The following is a 12,474-nucleotide window of genomic DNA, read 5'->3' on the forward strand; positions in this document are numbered from 1 at the left end:
TGGTCGGGTGAGAATCCTGAGCAAGGGCTTGGTGGGTGGATGAGCTGCTCCCTGTTTCGATGCTACTCCCCGGACTGGAAGTTGCATTTTCGCACGTGTTCCTTGCCGATGCATCCATATTCCATTTCCATATGCGGAATTGAGGGTAATGTGCCGCGACCTTCTCCCTTGCCCCTCTGTCGTCCCGGCGGCATTGGACGAGGACGGGTCGAAAGTTGTATTAAGGCTGAATCTTTGCACCTCCGTGAGTGTGGCATATCCCTTCCGGGCTGAACGAGTGGAGGCGGGGTGAGCCGGTCTGCCGAGGTAAATGAAACATGAAGGATCAATAGGGCACAAATTCAATTTTTCAAACTTTCGTATTGAACCGCAAAAATTGTGACTTTTCCTCGGCAATTTAATATTTTTAATGGCTGAAGCTTTAACCACGTAAATCTTCTAGTCCTATCTAAATTAACCGATCAAAGAAAGTAGAAGATCTATTTCTATCCACCGTACTTGTTAATACCAAAATCGACAAATCATAGACTTTCCATCAAAGTCCACCAATGAAAAGCATAGAGTACATAGAGCCGTAATGTAAATGGGAGAGCTGGCGCCATGTTCTGCTCGACGGATTCCGAGCCCGGTGTGCGCCGAGTTCGGGTCGCTTTTTCGATACATTTTCGATCCAAAATGGCGGTGTGGAATACGTGGTAATTCCTATCTCCTCTGTTGTTGTTGTTGTTGTCATCAGATGGCCGGGTACCCGTGTATCGCAAACAATCGATTATGTATCGAAAAAGTGACCCGGCGTCACACAGGAGTCTCGGAATTCGGGACATGGAAAACGCTTAAAAGTGGCGCTAGCTCTCCCACTTACATTACGACTCTATGTACTCTATGATGAAAAGCTTGCTATCAGAATCGACAAATCTACCCTGGAAAACCAAGCCTCTTAATTTGAGTGGATTTCCTTTTGATTTAAGCAAAACTCTGATTGAATCAAGAGTATTTTTTCTTGTCAATGTTTTCAAGAGTCTGGACTCTAGATCCAATGTGTTTTTTTTTTTTTTTTTTCCAGTGTGGCGTTTGTCATCTGAACTGACCAACCCCAGGCTCGTTTTTTTGGGTGACGTCACTCTAAATTTCAGGATCCGTGCCCACACAATCAATATTTTTCTCATTATCTCAAAGTCATGCAGTCATTTTACAAAATATTGCGTGGACCATCAAAAATTGACGAAAATGGTGTAATTTAATTGTAATTATGGAAATGTCTATTTTATCCACCGCGTGACCTTGAGATAGCGACTAAAATATTGATAATGTGACCACGGCATATTGAGCAGCATAATTGAAGGATATTAGCAGGGCTCCACTGCAGCAATGCATCGTGGGGCAATTATCAGCCCGCAATTTGTTTGAATTTCGAGATCTTGCCACTTCAACTGGGAGCAAGCCAGACGGGATGAAATGAAATTTTTCATCCAGCTGCCCAAGCACCGAACAGTTATTAGGATTCAACGAGCAATTTAGATATATTTCCTCGTTGACAACCAAGCATTTGTCATGAGACAAACGTCAGATTAAAGCTCTGAGTAATAATTTAAGAAACCCTTTTAAGTATACCGCAAACGACGCGGAAACTTCACATTCCTTTACGTGAAAATAAATATGTTGACGCTTAACTTACAAAATCACGTATCTTAGTGAATTTTCTGCAAAATTTCAGCAATCTTTTTGCTCAGAATTCCTTCTATTTTTCCAAAATCATTTTGCTCGATCATTACGTCCGGAATAAAACGGGGCGGGGGGGTGGAGAAAAATTACTCAAAATTTATCTTAAAAGCGGAAAGAGATAACTTTTAAAAAGCATGAGGCGGGTCTAGCAGGTTGGCCATACTAGCTTTCTTCCATTTAAACGTGTGTTGAATAATCGATTTTAGTTGGAGCACTCGTCCCCTCCGAGAATCGATACGTTTCCATTAGTTAAAATGCAAATTTATTTGAGGCACGATCCGAAAACTTCAGAGTTCCATTGGCCCTAAACTTCGGGCCATAAGCCCACAGATTTTTCCTCCATGATATGAGGATGATGAATACGAATCAGATTAAGAAGAAAAGAAAAAGGAATAAAGGAAACTTTCCTTTTTCTTTTTCTCTTTTTGTCTTATTTTCTCCGTCTGCCTCTTTTCTCTTCTTCAGGCGATCTCTCTAATTCTCTCTTTGTTTTCTTCTCTCTCTCCTATTTATTTATCCTCCACTTCCCCTTTTTAAACTTTTTTTCATCACCCTTCTCCTCATTCTCCCTCTATTTTCGTTCTTCTCCTCCTTCCATTTTTATTTTATTTCGAATTATGTGAGGAGTCCTACACTGTTGCAAGTATATGTACGGTCAAACTCCAAAACCACGTACCACGGGTTGTAACGTTGCAGATTTCCTGTAATACTTTATTTTTTAAATGGAAAGCCACTCAACGGCAGTTCCCAGAATATGCTGTGATTTTTCTTCTAGTGAAGGAAACGCCGCGAAAACTTCAAGGAATAATAATGTTTTTTTTTTGTTTTTTTTTTTGAAAAATAAAATAGCAGCGGAGATATTAAAACACCGCCAACGAGATACGCGGTTCGTGAGTTTCATCGTCGATGTCTTTTTTTCACAAATCGTCGTTCCTCTGACGTAAGGGTGTATCTCTATTTTTAAATGCGCCCCGAAAAGCATGGCGTCATATGGACAACGTGGCTCAAGTGGAAATCGATATACGCCCTTACGTCAGAGGAACGACGAAATCAATGTTGATATGACTGGTTTCCCTAATACAACCCTATTTTCAGGGTTGCCACAGTCAGAGAATACCGGGGTATGTCAGGGAATTTTTAAAAGTCAGGGAAAACCTGGGTATGACAGGGAAACTGACGAAAAAGTCAGGGAAAAATTGTTGATTCCTCTTCGTTTGCTTTCTAGAATAGATTTGACGTATTGTACAACAAATTTTGCCTGAAAATTATTTCGAAATACGTCTTTTAAACCATCTGTCACACCTTTACTTGTCAAGAGATTTTACTCAAGTGTGTCAGGGAAATCAGGGAATGACTGATATGACTGGTTTGCCTAATACAATCCTATTTTCAGGGTTGCCACAGTCAGGGAAAACCGGGAAATGTCAGGGAATTTTTAAGAGTCAGGGAAAACCTTGAAATGACAGGGAAACTGATGAAAAAGTCAGGGGAAAATTGTTGATTCGTCTTTGTTTGCTTTCTAGAACAGATTTGACTTACAAAAAAATTTCCCCTGAAAATCATTTCGAAATACGCCTTTTAAACCATCTGTCATACCTTTATTTGTCAGGAGATTTTACTTAAGTGTGTCACACTGGAAAAAAAAACACATTGGATCTAGAGCCCAGACTCTTAAATATTTCGAGCAAAAAAAATACTCTTGATTCAATCAGATTTAAGCTTAAATCAAGAACCAAGCCTCTTAATTTGAGCGGATTTCCTTTTGATTTAAGCTTAAATCTGATTCAATCAAGAGTCCTTTTTCTTGTCAATGTTTTCAAAAAGTCTGGACTCTAGATCCAATTTGTGTTTTTTTTCCAATGCAGGGAAATCAGGGAATTTTATTTTCTAAATCTTGTGGGAACCCTGTATTTGGCAACACCCGACTGCTCTTACGTCGTTTCTCCCTGGCATGGCAGAATAAAACGCAGCGATAGAGATCTGCGTGGTCGGCAACATCTTACAGATCGAACGTAACTTGTCACCGTCTCATCAGACAATAGAGCTCCTTTGTCACCCTCGCCGATGGCCCGCGGACCGTACGTCATCGAATTCAACTCGTTTAATTAAAACACCTCTGAGTGGAGCTAGCGGATCCGTTGGGCAACTCATGCTGATCATCTTGAATCCATCGGTATTGAAACATATACCCAACGAGCCTTGAGCTTTATAAGAATGCATGTATCTTAGGGCTCATCAGATGATGGATATATTCGGTTTTAGCATCGACCGATTCCTTTGGTGACCGGTGCCGATGGAGTTGCCACCGCGCGCTGCTGGTCATTGCGTTGAATGCCATGCCCGGATCGCGAATAGCGATGGACAGTCGGTGTCGTAGTGACCTATACCCCATCCTCCATGTCCGTCGGTGTCGTGACCAGTTGTAAAAGGTGAGAACTGCTCCTTTAATGACCGATACGACGTTGCCTAGCCCATCTCTCCTGGGATCTCCATAAAATCGATTTGTCCATCGATACATGTATTATCGTGCCTGCCATAAAATACAATATTCTGAACTTAATTTCGCGTGGGAAAACCAATTGAAGCAATTTGTGTGAAGTGATTATACGAATTTTGTTGTGGGGTGTAGATACTGATTGAAAAAGTTGGGTTTTCCTCGAAATTTTGAGACACCGCGATAATTGAGGTACATGTGCCTCTGATTTTAGTATCGGTATTAGTAAGCTTTGAGACGAGGCCGAAAACGTAGACAAAGGAGCCTATGTCAAAACAATGTTCACATTTTACGCAATGCCAATTACAGTTTATAAATCATCTCTGCGTGTCCTGGCATAGGTCAAGACTTTTCGTGACCCGTTCGTGTAGTTACTAATGTCAGCGTTCATAATTTTTCATCGCGTTTATTTTGCTCTTGCCGACAGTAAGAATCCAGACAATGATGGATTAAGCGTAAAACCTTTTGATTTAATCATCCATCGATACATATTTTCTCGGTCGTAGAAAAATTTTTCACAACATAAAAGTAAAATGTCACCTCATGAAAAAGATTTGGAAAACGCTAAAACCGTGGGAAAAATATGAACGTGAAGTAGCTGACTAAACGCATTTGTGTGATGAATGACAGCATATCTAAAATAAAAAAAAAAAAGAACAAAGGATTTTCTCAGCCATTACCTTGGTGCATAAAAATAATCATATATTAGACATCCTGTGAATTTTGTGATTAACTTTGTATTTAAATGAATAACCAAGCATCAATTTTGCTGTGACAAGACGTGAGCGATTGATTATCGATATCTCTCCATCTGAAGCTGTTGTAAAGAATCGATTCTTACAATATTCGATTTCTTTCTCTCGATTCGTGTTCGCTGCAAACACCCTATCTATCGACCTTTTTCTACAGGTTTAAATGTCAAGTCAATCGATGTATCGCAAAGCACGCCACGCCACTGTAATTTTGCTTTTTAATAATTACTCTACCAGTGTGAAGTTAAATGAGAATTTTTACACCCCATTCAAGTCTCATATTCATGAGGCAATCTCTCCAGCAATCATTATCCTCAGAGAGGTAACTCTTGACTCATATGTTACTGATCTAATTGAATCAGATCTCATTTTCTGATAGACCGAGAGGGCGGCTGAACGAGAGCTCCAGTTACTCCATTGTTTCAGGTTTCCTGTAAAAGAGTGTCAGTGCCTAGCTGCTAATTTTTCATTTAAAAATTCCGTTTCCTCCTCCTGAAGCGTCTTCAGATCTCGTTACTTCTCAAACTGCACGAATTATCAGTGCCCGTCCAACTGCAGACGCCTCATTAGAGTCTGCTTCTCATGACCCAGTTCTTTTCCGTTCCCAAAACCGCGCAAGTGCCAAAAACCCCCGAGCCTCGGCGAGCACACCGGGAAGCGGATCCGCCAACTCATGACGTTATGACACTTAGGCGGGTTGGGAAGCGCACGGCTCAATTTGAACCGAGAGCCGTGTAAATTGAAGCACCTGCAGGCTCGAAATCCCTGCTCACTGTGCGGACACCTAATTAAGGACCCAAAGAAAAACGGGACGTTCTTCCTAACCGACAATTTAGAGACCGCGGATAAAGCTCGGCGTGGTGTTACCAGATCGCACGGAATCGGAATCCGAGAACCGCGGGTCGTTCGACAGGTCGATTGTCGAATCGATACTGAACGATTAATAGCATTGCTAAGATAAGGAATGGACAACCGGACAAGGTACGATTTTGAGCATTCCGATACATGTTTTCTCGGCAGATTTTTGCGTAAAACACGAATCTCGCATCGAAAATTACTGGAATTAACTCCTAACTAAGATATTAACGTTTTTATTTTACATTGGTTACGGGGAATTCGAACTGCCCAGTCACAAGAAATACAATACTCTACGTGAGTTCAATCGCGTACTACAACGGTTTCTGTACAACAACGGTTCTAAAACAATTTAACTTAATTGTAAACGCCGTAATTTTACACTCGTAACCGCACTTTTTTACCAACTTTTCAACTGGAAAACCATTGGAAAACCAGAAAAACACACTAGTCAACATTAGCCACACTACAAATTTAAACAAAGTGATTCATTTTTGAATTGCCCCGTATGGGGGACTGTAGTGTCACAGGGTTAGCAATCCTGCGGACCCCAGCTGGTAACCCCTGCCTCAAAGGGGCCATGGACATGGTCACCGGCTTCAAGGCGTATGAACCACCCATGGAAGGGGCTGATTGGGCTCTTAGCCGTAGTGAAGGCAGCCAATCTACGAGAGCGTACTCCGAATTCAAACGCTGGTCCTCCAGGTTGGGGGTTGTGTCATCGGGCTAACTCCCCGATACCCGTAAAACCTACGCAATGTTAAACGACCTAATTTATGCCTCGGTGAACAACGGATTAAACGGATATTTCGACAAAAATTACGCAAAAGGACAATGGTATTTGGGACGTGGAATGTCCAAGGCATTTCCAATAAACTGATGGAGGTTGTTTCGGAGATTAAAAATAATAACGTTAACATAGCAGTAATTACAGAAACGAAAAAAAAAGGATATGGCTCTGAAAGTTTGGGATGCTATGATATGTTCTTTAGCGGCGTAAGCAAAGATCAGCGGGCCCAGCAAGGAGTGGCGATTTTGGTTCGGAACGACTTACGTAAATGCATAACTTCTTGGGAACCGATCAACGAACGAATCGTCAAAATGAACGTTACTGTGTATGGTCATAAGATAACCCTCCTTGGAGTGTATGGTATCAACGATGATGCGCCAGTGGCAGCTAAAGACCAGTTCTTTGAGCTCCTGAACGATGAAATCTTAAAAGTTGGAACCTCAAGGGAAGTTATCGTCTTAGGCGATTTGAATGGAAGAACAGGACACCGGATTGGTTGCAAGGTCGTTGGTCCATTCGGTGAAGATGTGGTCAATGACAACGGGAACCGCATCATCGAAGTCTGTGAGCAAAACGAGTTAAAAATCTTAAACGGATTCTTTCAACATCGGGATATTCATAAGTATACGTGGGTTCAACGTACTCGAGACTTAAGATCCATCATCGATTATGCGATAACAAACCAAACAACGAAGATAAAGGTTCAACAGGTGAAGGTGTGCCGAGGGTTATCTTGTGGCAGTGACCATCATTTCCTCAAAGTAGAAATAGCTTTTCCTGTTATAAGTTTCCCACATAGCGTGCCTCAACAGCAGCAGCAGCAACAGGGAGAGAAGGTCCAGCCAGTAAGGTATAACATCGATAGTCTGCACCACCAAAGTGTCAAGGATCTCTATAGGAAGCGGTTAAATGAAAAACTTGATGAAAAACAGGATTTCTGTGATGCCGAAGATCAGTATCAATTCATCAAGACTTGCATCCACGCTGCGGCTAGAGAGGCCCTTGGAGTGCGCGAAAAGATCACCACTGAATGCAAACCTTACTGGTGGGACAAAGAGATTGAGGAAGAGATCGATGCAAAGAGGCGAAAGTACCACTCCTTCCTTCACTCCAAGAGTGATGAGGACAAAATTGCTTACAAACATGCGCAAGCAAAGGTACGAAGACTCATTACGAAAAAGAAAAACGAGTCCTGGGAAAAAAACTGTTCCAGAATTAACACGTACCTGGGAGGAAGGAGGAGTGCGGAAAGCTGGAAATTGCTAAAAGGCTTGCGAAGGAACATGAAGAAGGATATTATATCTCCGATTACAATCAACCAACTAGAGGACCATTTTAAAGTATTATTGACGGAAGGGCGACCCGAGTTTCAAGATAGCGCTGCAGAATGTAACGAAGAAACACAGTCCCTTGAGGTTAAACTCGAGGAAGTTGTGAAGGCAATCAAGGAATTAAAGAATGTTAAAGCTCCAGGGGCTGGAGATATACCATCACAGTTGATGAAATGCGGAACGGGAAAGTTATTTCAGCTTCTAAGGGACTTGTTTGATCGTTGCATTAAGGGCGAGGAAGTACCGAAAGAGTGGAAAGAATCCTGGATTTCAGCTAAGCACAAAAAAGGAAAGAAGGATGACTGCGAAAACTACAGGGGGCTATCTGTCGTAGGGACAGTTAGTAAAATTTACGGGAAAATTTTAAAAGCTAAAATCGAAGAAGAGTGGGCTCCATATGAAGCAGAGGAGCAAGCAGGATTCAGGGCCGGTAGGTCAACTGTCGACCATTTATTCTGTATCACACAACTGGTTGAGAAAAAAATGGCCGTAGGACAGGAGCTCCATCTAGTTTTCGTTGATCTTCAGAAAGCGTATGATAGCGTTCCACTAGTGAAACTCTGGGAAGCCCTGAAAAAATCGAATTTTAGTGATGGACTTGTGAATGCGATTAAGAAATATTACTGTGGAAGTTTTACTAGAATTAAATGTCAAGGGAGGTTATCTGGTGGTTTTTATGTTTCTAAAGGTTTAAAACAAGGATGTTGTCTGTCACCTACTTTATTTAAGATCTTTCTAGAACACGTTTTAAAAGAGTGGAAAAAGAAGTGCTCTGGCATGGGCGTTCCCCTAAATGATACGGACACATTGTATACTCTATGTTTTGCTGATGACCAGGTGGTGATCGCGCAGGATGCGGATGACGCTGAATATATGACTCGGAAATTAGTGCTAGAATATCGAAGGTGGGGCCTAGAGGTCAGTGTCAAGAAAACGGAAAAGTTGACGATTGGAGGGGATCAGCAAGACATAGAGCTGGAAGATGGACAGTGTATTAAAAGCTGCGAGCATTACAAATATTTAGGAGTTCGAGTATCCCAGGATGGAAAGATGGACCAAGCCATAAAAGATCGAAACCTGCAGGGAAGGAAAGCTATTGCTATGTTAAATAGGATTCTTTGGGATCAAAGTATCTCTAAAGAAAAAAAGAGAATGATTTATAACACCATAATCAAAAGCATTCTGACCTACGGCAGTGAAGTGTGGCCCATGAAAGAGCGTACCAAAAAGATTCTTAAGGCAACTGAGATGGATTTCTGGCGAAGATCAGCCGGAATCTCGAGGAGAGATCACGTAAGGAACGAAAGAGTCCGTGAGATCATGAACGCCGAGCAGAACATCGTGCACGAAATTATGACCAAACAGCTTGTCTGGTATGGTCATGTTCAACGAATGGCGGATGATAGGTTGCCTAAGAAGGTGCTAGATTGGGTTCCTCCTGGGAGAAGACGTAGGGGACGCCCAGCAAAATCGTGGATTGGTGGCATTCAAGATGAGATTACAAGATGCCATCTACCAGATGACCTCTGGATCGATAGGCAAGGATGGCGATTAGGTGTCGCAGAGCGCCCGAGCGCGCTGTAAAGCGACTGTAATGTATGTATGATTCATTTTTCTTTGTTACAATTTTGCGTAGAACACAATTCTCGATTCGAAAATTATTGTAATCTAATCCCAACTAAGATATTCGCGTTTTTTATTTCCATTGGTCACGGGATAATTGCACTGCGTTTGGCGCAATGCTAGAAGTATTCACGCGGTCTTGTAGGCGTTAATATGCGTGTCATGCCGAACGCACTGTTTGGCGCAATGCGTGAAGTATTCCTACAGTCTTGCAGGCGCTAATATCCGTTTAACGCCGGCCGTACTGCGTCAGGCGCAATTATTCGCTTCGCGTTAGAATAATCGTGGCATCAAAATATGGGCCTTTAAAGGCCCAAATTGTGATTCGACACCGTATAAGCATTCAACGTTGCCTCGTTTCTCCCGCTAAAATTTTTTTTCCAAGAGAAGTTAGGAAAGTTCTGTACATTCGCCTTTTTAGATTGAATGGACCATTCAACAAGGTACGATTTCGAGCATTCCGATGCATGTTTCTTAACTAGAATTTTGCGTAAAACACGATTCTTGCATCGAAAATTACTGAAATTATCTCCTAACTAAGATATCAATGTTTTTATTTTACATTGGTAACGGGGAATTTGAATTGCCCAGTCACAAGGAACACAATACTCTACGTGAGTTCAATCGCATACCACAACGTTTGCGGCAGGCTTCTCAATCGAGCACTGTTCATTTCCCACCCTGCGTTGTTCAGACTGTAAACAACTTGCTGTAGCTGAGCCAAAGCGTCAAGATCGAGGTTGCCAGATTTTCATGAGTTTTGCAGAGACTGTCATACGGTAACGTTCAGTACGCGATTTGACTTGCGTTGACCCTTGCGCTCTCATCGGCGGGAGTTTCGAATTCTCGCGTCAGGAAACATCAAATATCTTGGTCAGGAGTTATTTGAGCAAATTTTGGCCAAGAAACATATATCAGAATACTTAACTTCGTACCTCATCTAGTGGTCCATTAATTGACTAAAGGTCCAGTTACACGATCAAATTGAGCCATCAAATTAGACCTCTCATTGGTTGCATCCTCACCTCAGGTCTTTTTCCACTAATCAGAGCTTCAGTTTGATGGCTCAATTTGATTGCGTAACTGAACCATAATGGTTTTCGATATCGATTCAGCAATCGACTCGCCGGAGCGTTGGATAAGCTAGAGTACCTATTTACGGGAGAGTATTGCCATCTCTGTGCCGCTCTCTGATTGGTTCATCAGTTTTAGGCATGGAACTCCAAAGTTGGCCCAATTTAAACAAGCCTGACTCATTGGATCATGTATTATCGACTGAGAAATGAACGATAATCAAACTCGAAGGTTAATTTTAGGCAAAAATATCCATCGAGGTTCGATCCGAACTCAATTCAGGAGTTTGATATAAACAAATTTTATCTTATCCGAAATCACGTCTAGAACTTTGTAGAACTTTGTCGTCATCCTGTTTGTTTACATGGGGCCAAACTAGGAGCGGAGGGGCTGGAGCTTGTTCATATTAGGCCAACTTCAGGGCCCGAATTTTCTTGGCAGAGTTACGGTCGGCCGCAAGTTCAGGCAGGGATGTTGACTTCGTTATTCGGTCGCTGATTAATGGTTTGCACCATCGGGAAACTAAGGGTGGCTCTACCCTGCTGTAAAAAAAGCTCAACTTGCGCACAGCTTGAGTTTAGAACAGAGACAAGAGACCCTCCACTCGTATCTTGGCCATGGTGGAAGCTTTTACTTTCGGGACTTCAGCATTCTACTGTTGACTTACCTACATGGTTAATGTTCAACAACGTGTCGGCAGTTTCGTTTTGCAAACAAGCTGAAAATTGCCGAAGTTTGGGAAACTTGTTTGGTTCATGACGTCACTCGAAACTCATCATCCACCACGTAGGTAGGTCAGCAGCCAAAATGCAGGTGACGACTGTTGCCCCCTTTATCATTGTTCATAAGGTGGTGTTGAATTTCCGAAAGTAAAAGCTTCCACCTGTCGCCAACAGGCCTGTGGAGGGTCTCTTGTCACTGGTTTAGAATATAATTATTGCAATTTAAAGTCGGATTTTGAGGTTAGGTTCTCAACTTGCGGTCGGCCGTGAACCAACAAGATTTGGGCCCAGAGTTCCATAAAGGCCGACCAATCAGAGACCGGCACACTTTTTCTGTAGTAAAAGTATTGAGATGGCAATACTCTCCTGCATACAGGTGCTCTAGGATAAGCGTGGCAGCAGAGCGGAGGTTTTAGCGCGGTTCCGGAGCATATTTCTCTTATGTTTTTACTTCATATCTATTTCCTGACTGGAAGGTGTTCATTAGCCTTATTTAGAGCCGGGAGTCGAGCGAAAATGCGGTCCCGGTGCTACCGTCGCACGTCGCAGCGGGTGTTGGCTCTGATCGCCACCGTCCCCCGTCCGGACGCATGCACGAACTCAGAAAAAGCCAGATCCCCGCCACGGATAAAAGATAAGGAAGCCTTACCGAGCATTAATAAATAAATGTATTTTCTTTTCTTATTATCTCGGCTGCTCTACCTGCTACCACTGCCCTCCACCGTGCACCTGTTTTCTCTCACCGGCTCCTCCGTAATGCCAGATTGAACTGGATCTGATTCCACATGAAATAGGTCCCCTAGAACGAGGCAAGAGGAGGATTAGGTTGGGGACCAGCGTCCTGACGTGCTTTGCTATATATCGATTGATTTGCCATTTAAACCTATGGGAAAGGATCGATAGACTAGGTGTTGTCAGCGAACGCCTTAATAATCGATTCTTTACCAGCAGGTCGATTGTTGAATCGTTATCGAATGATCCTGATCGATAAATCCCTATCTTAGCAATGCTATACATCGATCAAGGTCGTTCGATATCGATTCAACAATCGAGCCGCAGTTTTTAATGGGGAAAAATCGATAGTCGATAATCCATTGTTAAGGACATCGGT

General features: G+C 42.5%; 2 protein-coding genes across 2 annotated transcripts in view; one reads left to right on the forward strand and one right to left on the reverse strand.

Annotated features, from left to right (window-relative positions):
- LOC109042688 (transmembrane protein 208) overlaps positions 1–5,424 on the reverse strand; it is a 231,810-nt gene extending 226,386 nt beyond the window's left edge. Inside the window, exon 1 of the mRNA XM_072301983.1 lies at positions 5,409–5,424. The gene's annotated coding sequence lies outside the window, so the exon portion shown is untranslated. The remainder of the gene's footprint in view (positions 1–5,408) is intronic.
- The window catches only part of LOC109040499 (uncharacterized), a 128,344-nt gene that overhangs the window by 91,193 nt on the left and 24,677 nt on the right, over positions 1–12,474 (forward strand). The gene's annotated exons all lie outside the window — the stretch shown is intronic.

This window comes from Bemisia tabaci, chromosome 6, assembly GCF_918797505.1.
Source record: "Bemisia tabaci chromosome 6, PGI_BMITA_v3".
NCBI classification, from domain to species: Eukaryota; Metazoa; Arthropoda; class Insecta; order Hemiptera; family Aleyrodidae; genus Bemisia; species Bemisia tabaci.